Source organism: Sorex araneus, chromosome 1 (assembly GCF_027595985.1).
Source record: "Sorex araneus isolate mSorAra2 chromosome 1, mSorAra2.pri, whole genome shotgun sequence".
NCBI classification, from domain to species: domain Eukaryota; kingdom Metazoa; phylum Chordata; class Mammalia; order Eulipotyphla; family Soricidae; genus Sorex; species Sorex araneus.
Window position 1 is genome coordinate 349,552,161 of NC_073302.1, and position 13,596 is coordinate 349,565,756.

A 13,596-nucleotide genomic window follows, 5' to 3' on the forward strand; every position below is an offset into this window, starting at 1 on the left:
ACATGAAGAAATGGTGATTTTTCAGATGTTTATAAAATCACTTATTTAATCTTTTGTTTAACAAACTGTAGCATGCACGAGTTCTGCTGATTACTAATCCCTGAGATGCCACTGCTGATACTTAAGATAGCACTCAGAAGTATCGTTACACATAGATGAGTAACAGGCCTCTTTCTTTGTGGGCCTGAGACTCCTTAATTTTGAATTAAGTGAAGGAAAAGAGAATCAAAAGACTGAGGTCAATTCTTCGCTGAGGCAGAGGCCTGGGTATATAAAGACACAGCAACTTGTACCGTAGGCCTGGGGGTGCTGAAAATGAAGGCCCAGGCCAGACCTAATTGCACTCTGCATTTACACAGACTGGATGAGTTCTCTCAAGTCAACTGCAGATTTAGCGAATTACATTTGGCCTTCAAAATGTTATTATATAATATATAATTATACAATGCATTATCATAATAAATAGAAATGGGCTGGAGCCATAGTACAGCTGTAGGGTGTTTGCCTTGCATGTGGCAGACCCAGGTTTGATTCCTCTGCCCCTCTCCGAGAGCCCGGCAAGCTACCGAAAGTATCCCGCCCACACGGCAGAGCCTGGCAATCTACCTGTAGCGTATTCAATATACCAAAAACAGTAACAAGAAGTGGAGACGTTACTGGTGCCCGCTCAAGCAAATCGATGAGCAACAGGATGACAGTGACACAGTGCTACAGTGCTTTCCTTTTAACTCTAGCACAAGGAGGCTTACCCAATATGATGATTCTCAATGGTTATACTGGCATTTCTTTACATTTCTGTTTTTCATTGCATCAAGGACATCCGTGACCATGACAGATGCTGTGAGCCTACAAGTGGTTTCATATCACGGATACATTTTAACTAATTTGCTAACTCAGAACACCATTGCCCTCAGGAAGCTGGGGACAATCCTGAGGGACTAAGTTCTGGAACCATCAAGTAAACTTAGTGTTCTTAGCAGTAAACAACAATAAAACTTAAGTTCAAACAAGTTTTGTAGATTTGTTATTATTTTATAAATTTTTTTGCAGGTACCATCTGACGGTAAACCACACTTCTCCTGACTCTGCCTTCAGGGATCGCTCCTGGCAGGATTCAGGGACCATAGAGGGTGCCCGGGATTGAACCTAGATCAAACAACAAGGCAAGAGCCCAGCTCTCTGTACTATCATTCCAGCCCAACGTACGATTGACTTCACGAATCACGAAATCCCCGTTAATCGTCGATTTCTCGAGAGGGCTCAGTAAACTCTCCATTCCTCCTTTCCCTGAGATCTTAGAACTCTCTCTCGGCTCGGCCCTCCCAATGATGTCGCACTGGAGGCTCTTTCAGGGTCAGAGGAATGAGATCCAGCTTGTTACTGGATTTTGCATATGGATACACCATGGGAAGCTTGCACGGCTGTCCCATGTGGGCAGGAAACTCTCAGAAGCTTGGCAGTTTCTCCCAGAGGGAGAAGTAAGCTACAAGATATAGGCTACAAGTGCTTCTGAGAACCTGCTTTTAAGTCTCGGAATATTTTCCATTGATGGGATTACACACACCTGGGTTCCTCTGCCGGTACCTTCATGCGTGAGACCTGTCCGAATGTGTGGAGAGGGGCCTCCAGCATGGCTGTAGCTAGGTTCTGGTGGTCTTCGGCCACCGGGAGCTCTACTTGGGGTGGGGAGGGAAGCTGGAGCCCATCTCCTCCGAGGTGCCCCGGGGAAGACAGCCAGGCGTGCGGGGAGGAGACTCTCTGATTGACTTAATGTGAGAATTTCACTTTATTCATTTATTTATTTATTTATTTATTTATTTATTTATTTATTTATTTATTTATTTATATAATGGAGGAGTACTGCTATTTATTCAGCCATTGATTAATCTCATTGAATTGGGCATAAACTCCACATTAACTTTTTTATTCTATTCAGAATGTTAATTTTATTTTATTTTTCCCCTACCCCTTTTTTGATTCACCGTGAGATACAGTTACAAAGCTTTCATGTCTGAGCTTTAGTCATACACTCATCAAACACCCATCCCTTCACCAGTGCACATTTTACATCACCAAAATCTTCAGTACCCTCCCTACCCCCATTCCAAACCTTCCCCTGCCTGTGTGGCAGACAATTTTCCCCATTCTCACTCTCTCTCTACTTTGGTTACATTCAATATTTTGATACCAGTCTCACCACCACTTACACCTGCTGAAAAGGTAATATTAGATGATTTTTTCTGTATTGCTTGTTATGGATAGAATATAATGTCCAGGAAATTCTGTGTCGTTCTTCTTCTAGGATCTTTAGTTTATAGTCTCTGGGTCTTGGCCATTGATGAGATTACATGGTGCCAGGGGCAGTTTGTGGGTGTGACTGCCAAGCTACTGTAAAACTGGGGACCTGGGGGGAGGAGACCCAGTCCCGATCTGAGCTGGCTTTGAGATCTCAGTCATGGGTTCCCGCATATCTGGGTTTTCCTGCTGGTCCACTCTCTGGTGAGGTCCATCCTGTCTTGGGTGAGGTTCGTTCAAGTATGTGGAGAGTGGCCTTGGGCATGGCGGAGGTTGGGTTCTGGAGGTTTTCAGCTGTTGGGGTTCTGTTTGCAGCGGGGAAAGAAACTCAACCCGCCCCCACTCTGAGATGCCCTAGCGAAGACAGCCTGGTCAAGACATTCTGCGGCGCTGTCTTCCAAGAACTTTAGTTTGTAGTCATTGGGTTTTGGCTGTTGATGAGATTACAGGGCACTGGGGGCAGTTTGTGAGTGTGACTGCCAAGCTACTGGAAAACTGGGGATCTGGGAGGAGGAGATCGTGTCCTAATTCAAGTGGGCCTGGAGATCTCAGTCACCTCTGCTCTACAGGCCCTAACTGTGTCTTTTGATTTCTTTCAAGATTTATGGGTTTCTGAAATAAGGCCAATAAGAGCTTATATAGCTGAGCAAGAGGTGGTTTGTGGGTGTGTCTTCCACATACCTAACTTTTGGCCATTTAATTTCTTGCTAAACTTGGCCCCAAGTTGTTGGTGTCTGGCCAAAGGCACAGCAGCAATTCTTGGGTATCTGGAAGACTGAAGGCACTATCAGTCTGCTGATGCACTCACCTCGCAGGTACAGGTTGACCTGCTGGCAGCACCAGACCCCCATTCACTCACTTTAGAAAGTTATTTTTTCATGAAATCTAATATATTGACAAGTTCTGGTTCTCAAATTAATACTGACTCCTGTAAGGAATAGGATCCAGTAGCATACAGCAAGGAATTAAGTGGCAAGGTTGTGCTTCAGATCTTAGCAGCTCATATAGTTTTACTTCAGAATGCCAGGCTCCTGTCCCATAGGACACTTAGACACAGGCCACCTGGGCCTTAAGGAAATAGTATGGCAAATTGTCTGACTTCCACTTCGGGAAGAGTTCTATCATAAATGTTAGAATTAAAATTTTTGTGGTGTTTTAAGTAAGCTCTCAGTTGAGAAATATTAAAAAGTTAAGAAATAATCTCACAGCAGAGATATTATAAATGGTAGATGCTAACAGAGGTCGAAAATGGGGTTGATAGCATAAACACTCCTCATCAGCAAGCACCAGTTCATCAACAATGAATCCAAGTGCTTTCACCCAGGAATTCAATGATTTTGGGTAACTTTTGTCAGAATAGGGCGTCTCTTGGAACAAATAGAAAGCATACAACAATCATACAACAACAACAAAATGTTTGAATTAAGCAGAAAAAAGAAAGTATATTTTATGTGAGCAGTTTGTATGAAATTAGCATTCCTCTTTTCTTAGTTTTCAAATGAAACATTCAGATACAAGCGTGGAACATGCTTCCCTCCACTCTTCTTTGCACATGCCTAGCTCCTTCTTTTCTGAGTCTCATTTCATACCCCATCACAGGAACCTCTTTCCAAGTATTTTTATTTAGCATACTCAGATTAGAGAGCAAGAGGCAGGCACATTTTTTTTTTTCTTTTTGGGTCACACCTGGCAATGCACAGGGGTTACTACTGGGTCTGCACTCAGGAATTACACCTGGCAGTGCTCAGGGGACCATATGGGATGCTGGGATTCGAACCTGGTTCGGCCGCGTGCAAGGCAAACGCCCTACCCGCTGGGCTATCGCTCCAGCCCCTTAAGAAATGTTTTAAGGACTCAACCTAGTAATTTAGAAAAAAAGTAAAACCAGAAAGAGGTGATTTTCTGGAAGCAAATGGGTGTTAGAAGCAATCTGTTGTTTATTTGTTCACAGTCTCACTTACACCACACTATCTCTCTTTTGGAACCCACCTTTGATTCTTTTTCCCTAATGGACAAATGTATAGAGAAGCTTCATCTGATATTGAGGCTTTCAAGAGACACATGGTCAGTGAGAATCTGAAGATTCAGTGTTCTACTCAGTTGGAGTGGAAGCAGCTGTTAGGGAAGACCCTCTAGAGAATTCTGACTATCTGGGCAGCCCTTGTGGGTACAAGAATGTTGGTGGCAGCAATAGTTGGATGGGCTCTTACACATTTACCTCTTGAGAAGCAGGGAAGGAGAAAGAAGTTTACTTTAGGCATATAGAATATGTCATGGGTAGCTGGCCAGGCTTTGCCATGTGGACAGAATACTCTTGGTAGCTTGCCAGGCTCTCCGAAAGGGATGGAGGAATCAAACACGGGTCAGCTGCGTGGAAGGCAAATGCCCTACCACTGTGCTATCGCTCCAGCCCTATCTATACAAAAAAAAAATTATATTAATATTTTTGTATATGTATAAGCAGAGAAAACATGTAAAAAAATACAACCTTATTGAAACTTCTATGCTTTTTAAAAATTGGATTCTGGTGTTTGCTTCGGCAGCACATATACAATAATTGGAATGATACAGAAAATATTAGCATGGCCCCTGCACAAGGATGACATGCAAATTCATGAATCCTTCCATATTTTTTTTTACATCAAACTAAGAAGCTTCGGCACTTTAAAAGAAACAGTGACCAAAATACAGAGAGAGCCCACAGAACATGAAAGAATATGTACCAAATACCCATCTGATAAAGGATTAATATCCAGGATATATAAGACACTAGTAGAATTGTATAAAAAAAACCCTCCAACCCCATCAAAAAATTAAGAGAATAAATGAACAGAAGCTTCCTCAAAAAATAAATACAAATGGTCAAAAGGCACATGAAAAAATGCTCCACATCGCTAGTCATTAGGGAGATGCAAATCAAAACAACAATAAGATATCATCTCACACCACAGAAACTGGCACACATTCAAAAGAACAAAAGCAACCAGTGCTGGCGTGGATGTGGGGAAAGGGACTCTCTTTCACTGTTGATGGGAGTGCTGACTAGTCCAGCTTTCTTGGAAAACAACATGGACAGTCCTTCAAAAATTAGAAATTGAGATTTCGTATGATCCACAATACCACTTCTGGGAATATATCTGGAGGATGCAAAAAAAAAACACAGTAGAAATGACACCTGTACCTATATGTTCATTGCAGCACTGTTCACAATAGCCAAAATCTGGAAACAACCCAAGTGCCTGAGAACAGATAATTAGTTAAAGAAACTCCGGTACATCTACACAATGGAATACTATGCAGCTGTTAGGAGAGATGAAGTCATGAAATTTGCTTATAAGTGGATAGACATGGAGAGTATCATGCTATATGAAATGAGTCAGAAAGAGAGGGACAGGTATAGAAGGACTGCACCCACTTGTTCAGTATAAAATAACAAGACTGACTGTAGGATAACATAGCTCTAGGTAGTTTAGGTTTATTGGGTTACTCCCGTTACAGTGCTCCTATTCCTCTTTGTTTATTTGTAGCTTCTTTCTTAGTGTTCTGTTGACTTGTAAATAATGTTTTTCTCTTCTCCTTGAGTCCTTTGCATAGTTTATTCAGAGCAAGTCCTTTTTGTATGGACACAGGAAGACTTAACAAATGTTATGTTGCCAGGAGAGCTGCCTTGCAAGCCTCAATGTATCCCTTGCTATGTCCATACAAAAATAACTAGTATTAAGATGTTAATACGTTCCTGGACTAAGGAAAAGAAAAAACCTTAAGAGTGAGGAAGGGCTTTGGAATGCCCTGCCCTCAGGAAGGGCTTTCTTATGTTGATTTGGCTACCTGGCTGGGTGTAGCCTAGAGGGCAAGGTGGGAGAGAGAAGGAGGAGGAGACAGAGAAGCCAGGGGGAGAAAGAAGCAGCAGTTGATCCAGAGAGAGGCCGGAGCTGTGAGTGCGGAGATGAGAAAGATGGAAGATTGAATAAACGGTAACTAATCAGCAACCAGCTTGGTCCTCGTTCTTCCTTCGCCTGTCCTTGACTACCGGCCGTCCCGGTCCAGTCCACACACTGCGGTTCCAGGGCACCGAACGCGGGCGGTGAGACAGAGCCGCCCGGAGAGCCCGCGAGTGCACTTGCCCCTCAGCATTCTTTAGTTTTTTACAACTGACACCCAAGGACAGTAGATAGATGGATCAGGAAGATTTCCCCATAGTTGGAAGCTTGCCTCATGAGCGGGCAGGGAGAGGACAGCTGGAATAGAGAAGAGTGTAAAAAACTAAAGAGCGCTGAGGGGGCGAGTGCACTTGCGGGCTCTCCGGGCGGCTCTGTCTCACCACCTGCGTTCCGTGTTCTGGAACCGCAGTGTGTGGACTGGATCGGGATGGCCGGTGGTCAAGGACAGGCGAAGAAAGAACGAGGACCAAGCTGGTTGCTGATTAGTTACCGTTTATTCAATCTTCAATCTTTCTCATCTCCCGCACTCCCAGCTCCAGCCTCTCTCTGGATCTACTGCTCAACTGCTGCCTCTCCCTGGCTTCTCTGTCTCCTCCTACTTCTCTCTCCCACCTTGCCCTCTAGGCTACACCCAGCCAGGTAGCCAAATCAACATAAGAAAGCCCTTCCTGAGGGCAGGGCACTCCAAAGCCCTTCCTCACTCTTAAGGTTTTTTTCTTTTCCTTAGTCCAGGAACTTATTAACATCTTAATACTAGTTATTTTTGTATGGACATAGCAAGGGATACATTGAGGCTTGCAAGGCAGCTCTCCTGGCAACATCTTGCCACAGGCTCAGACCACAGCACTCAGGCCAGATTAATCATTCCTCACCCTAGCAGGGTCCAGATCTAGTTATCACTGTTTGGATCATGACAGCATTTGTCCATGATCAAGCTCTTATAGTTAAGCATTAGGCACTTTGGCCAGGCACATCTCGATGCCAGGGTAGCACACAACTCACCGCTTGCCCTGGGTCCTTCTTGTCCCACGTCGGGACCGTGCTTTGGGGGTGCTAGGAAGTAAGGGCAGCTGAGGCCTAGGTCAAGAGAACAGATGCCCTGGAGGAAAATATCATGTAGAGTCAAATGACTCCCAGGTTACAAAAGCATAACATTTGTTAAGTCTTCCTGTGTCCATACAAAAAGGACTTGCTCTGAATAAACTATGCAAAGGACTCAAGGAAAAGAGAAAAACATTATTTACAAGTCAACAGAACACTAAGAAAGAAGCTACAAATAAACAAAGAGGAATAGGAGCACTGTAATGGGAGTAACCCAATAAACCTAAACTACGTGAGGCTATGTTATCCTACAGAAGGGATCCTAAGAAAATGATGGTTGGAGAAGTTGGGAGATGGCTTGGAATGGGAGATGTGTGCTGAAAGTAGATAAAGGACCAAGCATGATAACCTCTCAGTATCTGCATTGCAAACCATAAAGTTCAAAAGTAGAGAGAGTATGGGGAATATTGTCTGCCATGAAGGCAGTGGGAGGGTGAGAAATGTGGGGGTATCCCCAGGATATTGGTGGTGGGGAATGTGCACTGGTGGAGGAATGGGTATTTAATCATTGTGTGATTGTAACTCAGACAAGAAAGCTTGTAACTATATCTGAAGAGGAGGGCAAGTTAAGAGTCAAGAACTGAAGGGCAGGTTAAGGGTTAACCGCTGAAGTTGCCCTTTGTAACTACTTGACTGCTTTGAAAGATGTCTTCAGGACCTTCCGCTGGGCAGGACTCTGTCACCAAATGGGCCAACAAACTGCCCTGAGGAACTGTAAACAAACATCTGCTCTGAACGGTCAACAAATGTTGAAATTAGCATATTAAGTGAAATAGGTGTGGTTTTTCCCTTTTGTATGGTTTTCCTATGGTTTCCTATGGTTTTCCTATTGATCCAATACCTGTGATTTTCTTTGATATGTATGATTCTCCTTTGATTCAATACATGTAATTTTCCCCCAATATGTGTGATCCCCTTTGATATATAGATGTGATTCCCTTTGATATGTGAGATTTTCATTTGTCAACAAATGTTTAGATATGCAAATTAAGTGACCTATGTGATTCCCTTTGATATGTGAGATTTTCATTTCTCCCCCAAAAGGGTATAAATACAGCCTGCTTTTTGGAGGTCGGGGCCTTCAGTTATGCCACGCTATAGAGGCACAATTGAAGGTCCCAATATAGCTATATTGGCTTAAATAAACCCCATGCATTTGCAGAAAGAGTTGTCTTGGTTTTGTTCTTTTGTCTCTCCGAGCCTCCCCCGGGCAGAGATCTGCCGCCCCTAACATATCTCATGGTGAATCAATAAAATTTTTTAATTTAAAAAATTGAATTATGTTCATTGTTTATCTGAATTTCTGTATATTATACTAAATATGCAGTATTTAGAAAACAACATTATTTTTGTTGCTTAAATATAGCTAGTTTAGCATTCTATGAAATACATATAACTAGATTTTGCTTTTGACATTCTCTACAATATTTAAACTCTGAATCTGATGAAGAGTTCTTAAGTAGTACTTTTGTTCTATAATAGTAATTATGATAATGGGAAATAATATCTTGCCATTAAACTATTTTATAGCTCTGTTGCTAGGCTATAGTTCACCGAGTCTTCATCATCGTTGAGTAGAGTAGATGCTAGTTGTAGGTTTGGTCGTGTTTTGTCATGTTTTGTCTTCTACGAACTCTTTTGAGTCCAGAATGGGGTGTTTGGTTTTCTCCCCAAGTGAGCCTCTAGTTTTCTACAAAACAAACTTTTTAGATTAGGTTCTTATTAAAAATGCTTTTGTCTGTGGAGGCATACATATCTTGAAGAGAATTTTTAAGTAATCCCTTCTTATCTCACACTCTCTGTTATCTTTATCTACAAAAAAGAAACTTGACTGTATAAGTTTGTCTGACACAACTTTTATCCAAATGTAATTATGGATGTTGGAGCATTGTATGACTGAAACCCAATCATGAGCAACTTTGTAGCTGTGTATCTCATGGTGATTCAATAAAATAATTGTGCTATTATAATAGAACATGCATGCATAAAGGGTACAAATCTTAAGAGCACACTTTTTGGATTGTGAAATTAATGTTTACCTGTTATCAATACCCAGATTAAGAACAAGCTATATGCTCCTTCCCAATAAATAATTCTCTTCCTAGTGGTAACCACTGCTTTGACTTCACTGGTTGGTTAGTCTACCATTTGGGTTACATGAAATAGGACTCTGACAATATATCTCACTCCTTATGTCTCATTCCTTTAATTCAACATTATCTATAAGAAATTTATTCATGTTGGTACACATGTAAATAGTTTGTCCTCTCATTGATATATTTTACACATCTATACAAGTTTTCTTTTATTTATTTATTTTTTGCAGGGTCAAGAGTGGGCCACACCCATGGTTCTCAAAGGTTTTTCCTAACTCTGCATTCAGGGATAACTCTTGGTGGGTTATAGGGACTTTGTGGGGTACTGGAGTTTGAACTCAGGTTGGCCATATGCAAGATCAATGTCCTATACACTGTACCATTGATCCAGTCCCTTCTTTTTTCGTTGACAAATGTTTGGATTGTTTCCAAATGGCACTTCAGTGAATGCTAAGAACATTCTTTCACATTTTCCATGTGAATTTACACTCTCATTTTTTAGCACCCGAATTTCTTGGCTGAGGGCTGATGAAATCAGTTAAATTTTTAACAACAAATTCACTTTGAGTTGAATTATATACTCACAAACAGTTGTAGAAAAAGACATTCTTAGAATCCCTTTACTTACTCAGTTGCATCCCTGGCACCCATTTAATCAATTTTCCCCAATGATCACATATTGCAGTATTGTAATGCAATGTCAAAACCAGAGTATTGTTATTTGTGCAGTTGGATGAGAACAGCACTACAAGGATTTTTTGGTGGCCCTGTCTGTAACCACACGCTACCTCTATGCCCTACTCTCTATAATATCTCTGCATCTCTATTTCCTCCTTAACCTCTGATAATCACTATTCTGTTTTGAATTTTTATAGCTTTGTCACTTTTTAAAAAGTTTTATTAATGAATATGTAGCTTTACAGAGTTGTCATTTGTTAATTCATTATAATTCTCTATTATTAATCAAAGTTGTTCTTCTTATACATACTTCCCTATTTGTTGCTGAGAAGTATTACTCAGTATGGAGTTATCCTAGTTACTTATTTAACTATGGAGGTATCAGTCAACTATTTCCTGGTTAGCAATGGATCTGGTTTGTTTACCGCTTAGGGCATCTAAGAATAGAGGCTTTTTAAACATTTGGTACAGGTTTTCATGAGAAGATAAGACTTTCGTTCTCTAGAATAAATGTTCAGGAGTGCTATCACTGACTTACATGGTAGTCACATGCTTAATTTATCAAGGAACCACTCAACTATTTACTAGACTGGCTGTCTTTTCTCAGATTCTCATCAATAATACACAAGCGGTCCAATGCCTATCTCTGCCAACATTTGATAGTGTCATTATTTTTATTTGATCTCTTATGATAGATATTTAGTGATCTCTTGTTGTGGTTTTAATTTTAATTTCCCTAATGGCTAATGGTGCTGAACATCATTTCATCTACTCATTTTCCATCTGTGTCTTCTTCAGTGAAATGTCCCTTTGTGTGTTTTGCCCATTTTCTAATTTGGCTTCTATAGTGTGTGTGTACGTATGTGTGTGTGTATTGTATAAAAATAAAAATAAAAAGAAAGGGCGCGCAGGCGAGCGAGGCAGGTGAAGGAAGGAACAAGGCCAAACTGGTTGCTCGATCGGTTTATTTCATGTCCATCTCCATTCTCCTCTGATTCTCCTCCTGCTTCTTTCTCCCCCATCCTACTTCATTTTCTCTCTCTCTGCCTCTCTCCCGGCTCTCGGTCTCTCTCTCTCGATCTGTGGATCTGGCCCCCGTGGATCTGGCCCCCGTGGATCTGGCTCCCATGGATCTGGCCCCGGTGGATCTGGCGCCGTGGATCTGGCCCCCAACCCACTCTTACAGCCTAGTTAAATCTCCACAGCATGTGGGGGTTGGGGCATACACATAGGTGTGGTCAGCAATAGGGTAAGGTTCTTTTCCCTCAGGGGATGCTTCTCCTAGGACTTAATTCTCTTTCAGCAGGAGGATCCACCCAAGGGCAGAGTCCCATGAATGTGTTTCTCTTCTCCTCAGCCAGCAAACATATAAGAATTCATAATATTAATTATTTTGTATGGACACAATAAGAGATGCATTAAAGCTTATAGAATTGCTCTCCTGGGGCCATCTCAATCTCAGACTACAGTGCTCAGGCCAGATCAGTCTTTCCTATCCCTGGCAGGGTCCCAGTCTCATAATTATTATTGGATCATGACAGCATTTGTCTATGATCAAGCTCTTAACTTATAGTTAAGAATTAGGCACTTTGGCCAGGCCCATCTCGATGCCAGGGTAGCACATAACTCACCGCTTGCCCTGGATCCTTCCCGTCCCACGTCGGGGACCCTACTTTGGGGTGCTAGGAACTGAGGGCAACTGAGGCTTAAGTGGAGAAAGCAGATGCCCAGGAGGGAATATCGAGGCCAATTAAGTCTTAAGTTATAAAAACATAATATTGTCTTCTTGTGTCTATACAAAAAAGACATAGCTTTAAAGTAAATTATTCAAAAGGCATAAAGAGGAGAGAAAGGCAATGTTATAATATTCAGTGTCCTAGGAAGTTCTGACCTTACCAATGAACAGAGTTTGATTAAGGGAAGAGCAGATAAACTGGTAGAATTGGTTACAGATAAACAAAAGAATGGGAGTGACTCGGGAGCACTTTGATGGGTGTGACTGATAAACCTAAGCTCCTAGTGGCAAGGGGGAAAGGACAAACCAATGATATCCAACATGTATGTGCACACAAATGTGTGTTGAGCATTCTATTAATATATCTTTCTGATATATATAGTCTAGAGATATTTAATCTATGACTTTTTTCCCTATATTTAAGCAATAGGGTCTTTTACAGAACCAAAGCTGTTAATTTTATAGAGTCCAGCTTACAAAAGGTTTATTCTTGTGATATTAAGTCTGGAACTCTTCCCAGCTCTGAACCATAAACTACTTTATCCTGGTTTTTTTTTTTGTCCTTTTAAATACGTTTAAATTGAAGTAGCATTATGTTGCAGAATTGTATCAGTTTGGGGAGGGAATCATTTCACTGGAATGGACATATATTACAGTAATTTTAACACTAAAATTCCAAATCTTTTCTTCACCATACAATTGACCCCTTTGACCCAGTTTTCCTGACCCAATCCTCTTTGCCTTAAGTTTCCACGCTCTGGTTTTAGTGTCTAAATGTCTATTTTTAATTTTGTTTGGCTCATCTGCTTGTTTTCTCTTCATATCGCATTCCAGTAAAATCATCGTTTCTTTTTATATCACATTCCAGTAAAAATTCTCTCCATATCTGACTTAATTCACTAAACATAATAGCCTCTAGGTCCATCTGTTTTGTTGCAAATTTCAGATTTCCCCCTTTCTGTAACTAGGTAATAATATTTCTTTGTGAATTTAGCATCTTCTTTATCCATCTCCAGTGGGAATATAGATTGTTTGCTGCTCTAGGAAATTGTAAATAATTTTTCAGTGAGCATAGGTTTTACGTAAACTGCTACTTCATGCTTTCTAAAAAAATTAATGCATAAAACTTTTGGCTGAATATGAGCTCCTAGTGAGATTTGGTGTTTAAAACATCTAAGTATACTTGCGGAGCCAATCTTCTCTTCTATGCATTATAAACAGTTACCCTATATGTTATACTCTTCATTTTTACTATCTGAAAATCTAGATAATTTTACTTATCCACAAAATAATTATTGCCAATAAAAATTTCTGAAATATTTTATAACTGCACTCAGCAATGATTGAAGTAAAAATAAATGTTCTGACATTTTGGAAGGGTGAGATGTATTGTATACTGTCATTGTCATTACTTGGAGGAAATAATGATTGTGATTGTAGTCACAAACAGTTACTGTCTTACAATAATTAGGACAAGGTGACAATTGCAAACTGTTATTTAAATGGCATTATTTAATGATAATTTTCCAATGACATTAAAAAATTATAGTGGCAAGATGACCTATGCCAATACATTGCCAACTCTTCACATACAAGATTATGCTGTATACAACATTAGGGAAGTGTAGAATTAGAGACTATGTAGGATGACAAAAAATGCTGAAAAACTGTTTATAAACTCATAATTTCAATACTGGTAATATACTTTCATGTTCAGTAATCTTAAGATGCAAAACCTTAAAATTGTAGA

At 40.6% G+C, this 13,596-nt stretch overlaps 1 non-coding gene across 1 annotated transcript; it reads left to right on the top strand.

The window, feature by feature from the left end:
- The first annotated feature begins 4,822 nt into the window (after positions 1-4,822).
- Positions 4,823-4,929, top strand: LOC129401327 (U6 spliceosomal RNA). The gene has a single exon (XR_008628258.1). It is a non-coding gene; the product is annotated as a U6 spliceosomal RNA (small nuclear RNA).
- The last annotated feature ends 8,667 nt before the right edge of the window (positions 4,930-13,596 follow it).